The sequence below is a fragment of the Cornus florida genome, unplaced genomic scaffold (assembly GCF_030987335.1).
Source record: "Cornus florida cultivar Cherokee Brave unplaced genomic scaffold, ASM3098733v1 CherokeeBrave_3.0.0_Hap2_Chr11, whole genome shotgun sequence".
NCBI lineage: Eukaryota > Viridiplantae > Streptophyta > Magnoliopsida > Cornales > Cornaceae > Cornus > Cornus florida.
Window position 1 is genome coordinate 53,286,854 of NW_026775581.1, and position 11,812 is coordinate 53,298,665.

Sequence of the window (11,812 nt, forward strand, 5' to 3'; positions counted from 1 at the left end):
CTACAAAACTCCTCTTGAACCATATATTTGACCTCTTGAACAATGTATTTGTTACAATTTAGTCGATAAGCAAACGTTTCCATACCGGAAAAACCAAAAGACTGTTATAACCTTATTAAAACAACACAATTTAAGGTAAACCTCCAACCCGCCATCTAACCTTAATGACTTCAGGCCTATAATTAGCTATTTCATGTTGCTCCACAATATAAAAATGCATATCCACTCTCCTTGCAAACAAGCTCAAACCCACTCTACCACACATCATTGGACCTGAATCGTTAGCCTTCATACAAGGTAGGCATACTGATGATTCTATCCTACTAGCACAAGAGCTTCTTAATGGTTATCACAAGCATGCCGGCTCACTAAGATGTGCCATTAAAATTGACATCAAAAATGCTTTTGATACTGTATGTTAGGAATTCCTTAAAGCTCTTAGGTTTTCCTTCTGTTTTCTTGGGCTGGATTCAATCATGTGTCTCTACCCCATCCTTCACCATATCAATCAATAAGGAATTGAGTGGCAATTTCAAAAGTATCAAGGGGTTGAGGCAAGGTGAACCTCTCTCACCCTTCCTTTTCACAATTGTCATGCAAAACTTCTCCTTAATTGTAAGTAAGTTCATTTCTGAAATGACTTTCAAATATCATTGGAGGTGCAAAGAGCTAGGTCTGTCCCATCTCATCTTTGCAAATGACCTTATGTTATTTTCACATGGCAGTATGCCATCTCTACACACACTCAAAACTGCTATTGACATGTTTCATACCCTATCTAGTCTCCAAATCAACCATAATAAGAGTCAAGTGTTTCTATTTGGTGTAAATTCTCAGCTGGAATCTAACATCCTAGATTTTCTAGGATTTGAAAAAGGATGTAATATCCCTATATTTTAAAGGATTTATTAATTGGGATTAATTACTTTTATTTTATTTTTAAATTATTTGTGTGATTTAATTGAGATTAATTATTTTTATTTTATTTTTAAATGATTTATTTTATTTAATTAAGTGCTTAAATTAATTGTTTTATTTTAATTAGATTATATTTCATGATTATATTTGTTGAATTGATATGGTGTTTTGCTTTATGGAATGCTATGATTGAATTGTTTATTTGATTTGTGTGTATTTATGCTTGTGTGAATTATTTGTAATTATTACATTTAATTAAATTAATTTATTTTAATTGGATTGGGCTTAAGAGGCGTGGGACCAATGGATGTGGTTTTGGACTTGAAGGAAGTCTTATTGGGTTAATTAATAAAGGTATATGGTTATGTGATCATTTAAATGATCATTTTTGTATTAATTATAAATATATATATAATTATATATAAATATAATTAATTAATAAGTGTTATGGAAGGATATATATATATATATATATATATATATATATAGGTATATATGATTTAATTAATTAATAATTAATTATGGAAGGTGTATATATATAGGTATATATATAGGTATATATGATTTAATTAATTAATAATTAATTATGGAAGGTGTATATATATATAGATATATTGGTTAATGATTATTATTATTTCTTTTATTTAGTAGTCGGTATTGGAATAGGATTAGGTATTAATGTGTATAAATATACACTTAAGGTTTTATTGTTAAAAGTTTACACGTTAGAAAAATAAGAAAGGCAGAGAGAGAAAAAGAGAAGGCTAATAAGGAAGAGGCCTGTAATGACCTGATCATTTTCCTTCCTTTCTTTTTTCGGAAATTTTTTTTTTTCGTCTTTTCCCTATTTCGTCCTTTTGTAGTTTTTTCGTTTTTCCTTACATAACCTCATTTTTTGTGCTCGGATTTGATTCCGGCTTGGCATACATCCATGATATTTCATTTCCTTGATATCTACATTTTTACTTTTGTGGAAAAGCATATTAAATGTTTACTTCCCTTGTAACGTGTATGAAAGCATGACTTTTTGGTAATTATCCTAAACTTGAGGGGTTTTAGTGTAATTAAGAAAAGTAATTATTTTTCGTCTTAGGGACCATTTTGTAATTTAATTTAGAAGATATTTTCAAAAATAACCTTTTTGCAATTTCTGAAAAATGTGACAAGTGTCACATTCCTAAGGTGCCACTTGTTGGTCTTGTGGTGGAACCATTTTGAGGCTTAATCTCTTGACTCATGGAGGGTGGAGATTCATCCATTTGTTGGCATAGATGGTTGACAAGTGTAGGATTAATATTAAGCCTTAGAAGTTTACATAGGATGGTGACAAGTGTAGGACTCACCTTTAGTCTTGCATTAGTGTGTGTATGAGAGGTAGTGCAAGAGCACCTAGTGAGTGGAGAATCCCACCATTTTAACTTAGGGTTTGCATTTTTATTCATTCATCTCTTTCCTCTCAAGAACTCTAACTTAGCCTCCATTGAAAGAAAAGCTTGACCAATAGCTTTGGCTTTAATTTTGGTGCCCTTCCACTCACCTAAAACCATTAAACTTGGAACACTTAAGTTTTCTCTCACTCTCCTCTATAAAATCCTTGTTTCATTTTCCATTTTTAAGCTTGATTGCCTTCGTTTAAAGGGATTCTATTCTCTATTGAGGTAGGGGGTGTTATAGTTTATTATTCAAGTCAATTATTGTTTCTCATAATGATGTATAAGTTGTATGCAAGATTGTATTAAATTGATAAACTAATGATTAATGGTAACTTGCATATAATTCATTTTAGACTTGATAAATGGTATGGTCATGACTTGATCTTTATTGCATATTAATTTGGTATGATTTAAATAAGCTTTTAAATCTAGAGAATTAATTAATCTAAATTGATTTAAATTCTACTTAATTGCACCATGCTTAAATTCCATTTTTGACTTGATATATGGCATGTCTATGAGTTACTACTTGTCATATATTTAATTGGAATCATTTGGACAACTCTTGAAATCTAGAGAAATTGCTTAATTAGTTTAATTAATTTCTATGTTAGTGTTCTAATGATTTAGTCATTCAATTCATAGAACTTGTTGTGTTTTATCACATATCATGACTTGTTGCTCTACTTGTTGATTTTGGAAACTTAGGATATTATTAAGAACTTGACTAGGCTAGGACTTGGTTCTAGTACGGGAGATAGAGAGCTGCCTACATTATAGTGCGCACTAGGAGAAGGTACCCATGGGTTAATAGCCCTAAAGTGATCCCAAGAGTACGGTTTTAATTTGGGCAATATCCAAGTATCCACTTTGGTTTGATTTTGCATTTAAATTCCAAGTTGTTAACTTTGTGAATTTACATCTCATTGTGCTATGTTGAAAGTTTTAATGTCACGTTAATAGCATGGATTAAATTGTATTGAATTACAAACCTTGTATAAAGATAAACCTATGCATTCCCTACGAGTAAACTTGTTTACTCACCCTAAAGTTACCGGGTGTTTTTCAGGTAAAGAAGCAATATTGTGGGATGCACAAGAATCATAGACTTGCTAGACTTCTTGGAGTATTTTTGCTATGCTAGAATATGCACATGTTAGCATATCTTGTTCTATTTTGCTTAGTATGACAAAATATGTATTTGTTATCTATACTATGTAATGTACACTTAAGTGTACCTTTTGATGCTCTATGGATGTGTTGTAATGTGGCCAAGAGCCAAACATGTTTCCTTTAGTATTTGTATTCAGTTGGTGCATTAATTTGCCTTAAAAGCATACTTTAGCTAAATTGGAGGTTTAGCATATGAAAATCTTGTAAATGAAGTGTGTTAGGCCATGAGCCATTGTTTTGTATTAATTTAGTCATTTCAAGGTTGTTGGCATGTTCACATACTCAAAAATCTCATTGAAAATCAGTTTTGCACATTCATTTTGAACTAAATCATTATGGGATTCAAGGTAGAGGTTGAACCTTAGCACCTTGGACTCATAGCAGCTTTTATAGCAGGTTTTCGAGGTGTTTCGATCGACCGATACTCCATTTCGGTCGACCGATGGTTAATGGTTTTATATTTGAACAGTAAAACTCAATTCTGATAGCCAAATCTACTGTTCAAGAGTCATTTCGGTCGACCGAACCTTTATTTCGGTCTACCGAAGTAGCAAGCACCTTTCCTTCATGATTTCAGCTCTCAGCATGTTCATTTCAGTCATCCGAAACTCCATTTCGGTCGACCGAAATACCAAGAACCCGAGCATAGCTTCTGTTGAGTTTTAGCACTGATCTTCCAACTTCAAAGGGTTATAACTTCTTCATTTCTAATCCAAATGGGGTGATTCTTGAGCCTAAACTCAAGGATTTTGAGTTAGATTTCCAATGATACCAGTCCTATCCTCAGATTCAAAACACAGTGAGAGATATATATGCTTTAGTGAGGTAGGGTCAGTTTTCGCTTAAACCGGGAAAGGGCATTTTGTGGGATTCTTATCCAAAGTTCTTAGAACCTCTTGGAATGTTGTGAAATGATTAGATTAGGTTGTATTCACCTTTTTTGACTTGTTTAGAGTCAATTTTCTCCTTTTAATTGTGAATTAACCATTTTGCCCTTGTTTAACGGATTTAGCCCGTTTTAACTCTAGTTTCCCCTTTTGCTCTCTTTAGCTTCCGTGACCACATGGAATGTCACATTTATGTCTTAGAGATGATTTATATCTCAAAGGAATATGGTTTCATTTTTTGCTTCCGCATCAGGATCCGTTAACAGGTCAACCCTCGGTTCATCACTTACCCACCGGGTTGAAGAAAACCCGGGTCGTTACAAGGCCGGATCTTAGAATGAGGACGTAGGGATTGGAAGAACTTGAAGCGTCAGTTTCATTTTGAAATCTTCAGGCAAGTTCTTCTCTATCTTTCCTCTTAAAACTCATTAGGATTTCACCTTGAGTATCAATGTTTAGATTAATTTTATTTTCTTAAAATCATTGTTAGATATGAATGATTAAAAGCATAAATTATTATATTTAATTTGTGGATTATCAGATTTTAATTGTATATATAAGTGTTGTATATATTTTTAAAATCTAATTATAGGTTGATCTTTGACCCAACAGGGTTATTTATGTTTTCTGGAATTTCTGGAATTTTTCTGGTATTTTTTTAAATTTTTTTAGGAGTTTATTAGATTTATTTTCCTTTTCTTTGTTTGGATTATATATATATATATATATATATATATATATATATATAAGCATCTATATTTTGGCGCATCAGAGAGAGGTTGAATTCGGTGCGGCACAGCACACAACCCTTCATGTGCGCCCAAATTAGGATCATAGGATGGTCCTGATAACCAGCGAGTGATCTAGTGTGGGTATATGCATGGGACAGGGTTGCACTCGCTGATATGGGCTGTTGGGAGGTGTTGATGGGTGTAGGATGATCTAGTGTGGTGCGGTTCTATGGAGTTTATGTGCGCATTAGATCTGAACCATAGATGCGGTCCAGTCAACATTAAAATAATCTAATGCGGGCAAGCGCACCAGAACACAGAAGGAGGGCCAATAGGAGCAAGCCACCTCACACCGAGAGTGTAGCTAGCGCGTGAAGGCACGTGGACAACCCTGTAAATGCAAGGTGGCACATGCAGTGTGTGTATGAGCATGTGACGGGCGCGTGGGCACTATTTGGGGTCCTAGAAAGTTGTTATGGAGTCTGGTGATGTTCCAGAATTGATTTCAAGCTTGTTAATGTTGAAATTAATCATTAGAGGATATATTTTAGGTGTTTGAGGGCTGTAGGATACTACTACAATATTTAGTTTCATTTATTTGGTGTAATTATAATTAATTAATAAATTGGTTATGAAAGGAAGTATATATATATATATGTGTGTGTATATATGTATATATATGAATTTATTAATATGTGATTAGTATGGAAGGAGATGTATATATATATATATATATATATATATATATTTGATTTTAAATAATCAAGGATTATTATGGAAGGTGTTGTAAATATATTTATAAGGTAAAGGGCAAAAAACCCCCCTCAAACTATACTCTCTCTCCTAATAAACCTCCCTGAACTTTTATTTTTACAGTTAACCCCCTAAACTATTTTGTTTTTTGCAGAAAAACCCCAACCATCACTGTTCCGACCATATAGTAACGGTACGTTGTCACGTGATCAACTCATTTATTCAAAAAGACATTATTCCCTTTTAAAAATACACAATGGCCACGTCATCGGTTTATTTCAGTAAAACAATCATCTCCTCTTTACTTGGGCATCTTTCAAATTAACATCTCTTTGTATCTTGACTCTCATTTCAAAATTCCAGTAATTTTCCATCCCTCTTACTTCCAATTTTTCTCTCTCAACCCTGATTACTGGTTTATACCACGTAAAGTTAAAGGGAAAGGAGCCCAATCCTTAAGTTTTCTCATTTAATCAACCATGGAAGAAGAAGAAAATGTCTCAAACCCTAATCGCATCCCAATCAAAACTTCACTTCATGATGGCCATACCCAAGTTATAAAGTTCTATATCTTTCACTCAATAGCATAAATAACTACCTCATTCCCAGATTTACACACCAACACTCCAATTATCAATGATAAGAAAATGGGTTTATGAAATTACTCCCCAAAAATCTTATATTTTTTTTATTTTCAGCCTCTTAAAGGGTTTTGTCATACCCAAGTTGGTGAGTTCATTCATCCAACAAAAAATCATCAAAATTCAAGCAATTTTCTTATCTGGGTCTCTCAATTGCTCTAAAATCTTTAATTTTTGTAAGCATTTCATATAGCTTTAATTGGTGATCCATACTATTACAATGGACGATCCTAATGATGCATTGGTGAGTCAACTGTGTAATACCCCTAATTTTAAAAGGATAGTCTCGGTATTTAATTAATTGTTTAAGTGCATTTTTACATTCATTATTTGATGTTTTGACTATTTATTTAATTGTTTAATTGTTTGATTGAAATTATTTGCAGATTAAATGTGCTTAGTTTTATTTTTATTTTTTAAAAAAAGGATTTTGACATGGATAGTAGTAATGGACCAACAATTAGGTCATATGGAGTACTTGAATAGGGGTTGTTTATGGGTACGGATAATTACCCATATATGGTTGGTTGTATATATACTTGAGTATATACAGTTAAAAGGATAAAGTATTATTATTATTAATTATTACATTTTTTATATATTAATAATAGTAATATTATGTTAGTAGGTTATATATATATAATTATAAATTTTATATATATGTTTGGTTATCACGTATAGGACATTATGTATAGGTAATTATATATATATATATATATTTCTTTCTTTTCTTTATTTTGTTTTTCCTTTAAGTTCACAGACTTGGAGTTAAAGAAGGATTAGGGTTTGGCAATAGATTGAAGATCGGACCAAGGAGGAAGAAAGAGGGTCTACTTGTGGGTTGAACCAGGAGCAACAGGGGACTTTAACGGCAGTTAAGGAGTCGTCAGAAAAATCATAGAAGACGGTTTAAGGTTTCAAACTGAAACCCAAGGCAAGTTCTTTCTCTCACTCTTTCCCTTAAACTTGTGTTTTGTGCATGCCTAGATAATCTTCAGAGTTTTAACTGTATTATGTGTTATTAATTGAAATTGATTTACCTTATCAATTATTTCATATTATGTATTCTAATTATTGTTAATGATGTATACTGTGTTTTTATGAGTTTCTGGGATACATTTGGGACATAGATTGAACCTCTAGGAACCTTAACAAAGAGTTCTAGATGTGTTTTAACATCACCGGAGGCGAGGAAGATGATGGGTTTCAGCATACGGCTCTCTAGAAGAGAGAAAGTCGGCTCTCCATGAGGGAGAGCTAGCTCCACAAAGGATAGAGCCGGCTCTCTACGAGGGAGAGCTGGCTCCACAAAAGGGAGAGCCGGCTCCCTCTTTAAGGGAGGCGGCTCCAATGTTGAAATACACCAATAGGTGTATTTTTAGTATTTTTGGAAACTTCAGGGGCTAAAATGGAATTTTGGACTTTAATGGGGGGTTTTAAATGATTTAAATAAACATGTTAAAATCCCAAAATTGTTATTATATGCTAATATGCTAAAATATTGGACATCATGAAATTTAAATACTTATTTGCATGCTGTCAATGGATATGAGCAAGTTAAATGGATTAATATGAATATACTCTTGAATATTCAATATAATGTGCTCAGTTATTTATCTGATTTTCATTATATCATTCTCTAGATTTTAATTGATGAACTGCTTTATTCTATTTTATCAATTATTGGATTTTTTGTGGATTATATGCACCGGTATGGGACAGTGGCATATTTGGGACGAATTTGCTCAAAACGCTAAGTCCTACCTATTCTGGAATAAGGGAATGAATTAACTATAAAAGTTAAGTCCTACTTATATTGTGTCAGGTCAATGAACAGTTGAATGATATACCTTGGTTTTGGATGAATTTATATATATATATATATATGATTATGGTATCATGATATGAGTTTGAGTCTCAGGATCATAGTTAGGATGCGTATATTGCCTAGGATGGATAACTAGATATAGTAGACATCTGGGTACCCTTGTAGGTCTAGGTATACATACCCACTTTATGTACGATTTGCATATTACTTTCTATTCAGGCTGAGAAAAATCTATAGTCCAATGAGCGTCTTATAGTTTGTATTTATATATATATGGACTATTTAGCTATTATTGAGTTGTCTAGGATATATCTACGTATCGAATCTCTGTTTGGATTGTAGTAAAGAAGAACTTGTTTGTGGGCCTGACCCACTATTATTTTTTAGGTATCGGACGGTTCCATTCTTAGAGCTTGTTCTTACTGAGCAGAGATAGTCACTCACTCTTCTGACTACGTAGGACTACTATTTATGTTGTTGTTTTGGTTTTCCTTTTTAGTTTAGATTTTCCAGTTGGGATATTATTAGGGATCCACTAGATGGATTCTCGAGTTGTAATAATATTGAAGGTTTTGGAATTAGTAGTTTATTTAATTAGTATTTCCATGATTATTATTTAGATTCTTTTCAACTTAATTATTTATTCTTAAATTTCTTTTGTATAGAATGCTTGTTTATATACTTAATTGTTTGGTATCCCTCGGATCTGTGATCGGACTTGATCACCCGTGGCTCTAGAATCAAGGGGTATTACAATTGGTATCAGAGCACTCCAGATTCAAGTGTCTCTAGGATTCTTTCATATAAGACTTCCGCATAGCGTATTCTCTTGTTTAAAGCTTAAGTTTAGGTTTCGTTGTATTCCTTTACGGTTTGTTTAAAATCGTGCTGATGTTTGTCTTTCTATGTTAACAGAATAGTTAATGCTAGAACTAGACGGCACAATAGGCAGCGAAGGGAAGTGGCACGTAGGTAGCAAGATCTTCTACAGCGTTAGCTAATGGAGGAAGAGCAGCAGTTGTTTGGGTTTCAAGACGATGATGGTCAATTGCATGAAGAGCAGGAAGAAGTTCAGCAGACTCAGGATCAAGGAAGAGATCCAGTGTATCCTCCTCATCTCAATGACCTCATTGCTCAGGCTATAGAAGCAGGTGTAACAACTGCACTTCGAAATCAGCCACAGGTTCAACAGGCACATATACCAGTACCAGTGGTTTAGACTGATCCTTAGGAAAAGGCTAAGAGTTCTTTCATAAAGGGGAGCCCACCTGAGTTCTCAGGCTCCACCAATGCAAAAATAGCTCACCAGTAGAAGAAGGACATCGAACAATATATTCGCATGGTTCAGTATATAGAGGTTTAGAAGCAGATGTTTGCTACCTTCAAGCTTGTTAGGGATGCACTACATTGATGGAAGTCAGTTACCACCACAGAAGAGAGGACTTCATTGACCTATGAGCAGTTCAGTACTCGCTTCAATGAGAAGTACTTTCTATATGCAGTCAGGACAGCTATGAAGACAAAGTTCCTTAATCTAAAGTAGGGGAACATGACAGTGATGGAGTATGAGCAGCAGTTCACGCGCTTATCTCTTTTTGCTCCACAGGAGGTGGATACAGAGGAGAAGAAACCTAATAGTTTCATTAAGGGACTTATTAAGCGAGCTATTATAGGTAGTCTAGCCTATACTACTTATGTTCAGGTTGTAGACGCTATAAAAGCAGTATCAGTTGACCGTGGACTTCAGACAGGCTAGGGGTGAGAAACGGGGTAACAGAGACTCTGCTAACCAGTCAGCTGAGAAAGGGGATGGCAATGGACACCGACATAATGATAAGGGTAGATTCCAGGGACAACAGTCTTTGAAGAAGCATAAGGGTGGTTCAGATGCTTACAGGAATGGGGCACCTATTTAGAGGTAGCAGGATGGGAGACCACAGGCAGGATAGGGTCAACCACAAGCTAACCAATAAAGGAGGAGATTTGGCACTTTCTAGGGTAGTTGCTACACTTTTGGAGAGTTTGGTCATATTTCCAAGTAGTGTCCTAAAGCAAGACAGGGACAAGGATAGCATATGTAGTAGGGACAGAGGGCACCATTACCTTTACCCACTCCACAGATTCCACGAATTCAGGGATAGACATATCCGGCTTTACCAACACTGCTATAACCTCAGGGACAGGCACTGCAGCAGTTGCATTACAGTAGGGTGTTTAACCCTATGCCATAGGATGTTCAGGCACCTCAGGCTATTGAGGGTATATTTCTTATTCATGGTACATAGGGTCATCTTTTATTTGATATGGGTGCTACACATTCATTCGTGTCTAAATTATTTATTGCATTATCTAGGATGACGGCGTGAGTATGCGATAGACCTCATAGTATTTCGACACCTTTAGGCTATACTACTATTTTACATGAGAGTGATGGGCATGTGACACTAGATATTGGTAGACTCAGATTTTTAGCCAATCTATTGGTCCTGGACATGCGCACTTATGACGTGATACTTGGGATGGATTGGTTATCTCACTACCATGCCCAAGTTAATTGTTATGATAAGTCTATTGTATTCACCATACTTGGTCAGGATATGTATGTTGTCGCTATGCCACGTTCTAATGGGGTTATTAGTACTTATTTATTCTATATGGAGGAGGAAATTGAGGAGGAGATTATTGTGTCACTGGATAGCATACCAATTATACAGGAATTTTCGGATGTTTTTCAAAAGATTCTAGGGTGTCCACCTAGTCGAGAGATAGACTTTGTGATTGACTTAGCTCTAGGTACTATGCCTATTGCTAGAGCACCATATAGGATGGCACTAGTGGATATGCAAGAGCTGAGGGATCAGATTCAAAAATTGCTCAGTTAGGGTTTATTCGTATGAGTATTTCACCTTGGGAGCACTAGTTTTGTTTGTGAAGAAGAAGGATGGTTCACTTTGCATGTGTATAGATTACAGGGAGTTCAACAAAGTTACTATTTGTAACAAGTACCCTTTGCCCAGGATTGATGATCATTTTGATCAGTTGAAGGGAGCTACATACTTCTCTAAAATTGATCTGTGTTCTAGATATCATCAACTTTAGGTTAGGAAGCAGAATGTTCCTAGGACAGCGTTTCTCACTAGATATGATTCTTATGAGTTTCGTGACATGCCTTTCGGATTGACTAATGCACCAGCATTCATCATGGATTTAATGAACAGAGTCTTCAGGGCTTACTTAGATCAATTTGTCATCGTCTTCATTAATGATATTTTGATTTATTCTAAGTCAAAGGATGATCATGCTAGACATCTTCACATAGTGTTGCGGACGCTTCGTGAACACCAGTTATATGCCAAATTCAAGAAATGTGAATTTTTGCAGCAGGAAGTGAAGTTTCTGTGTCACGTAGTGTCAGAAAGCGGAACAGCAATAGATCCAACCAAGGTTT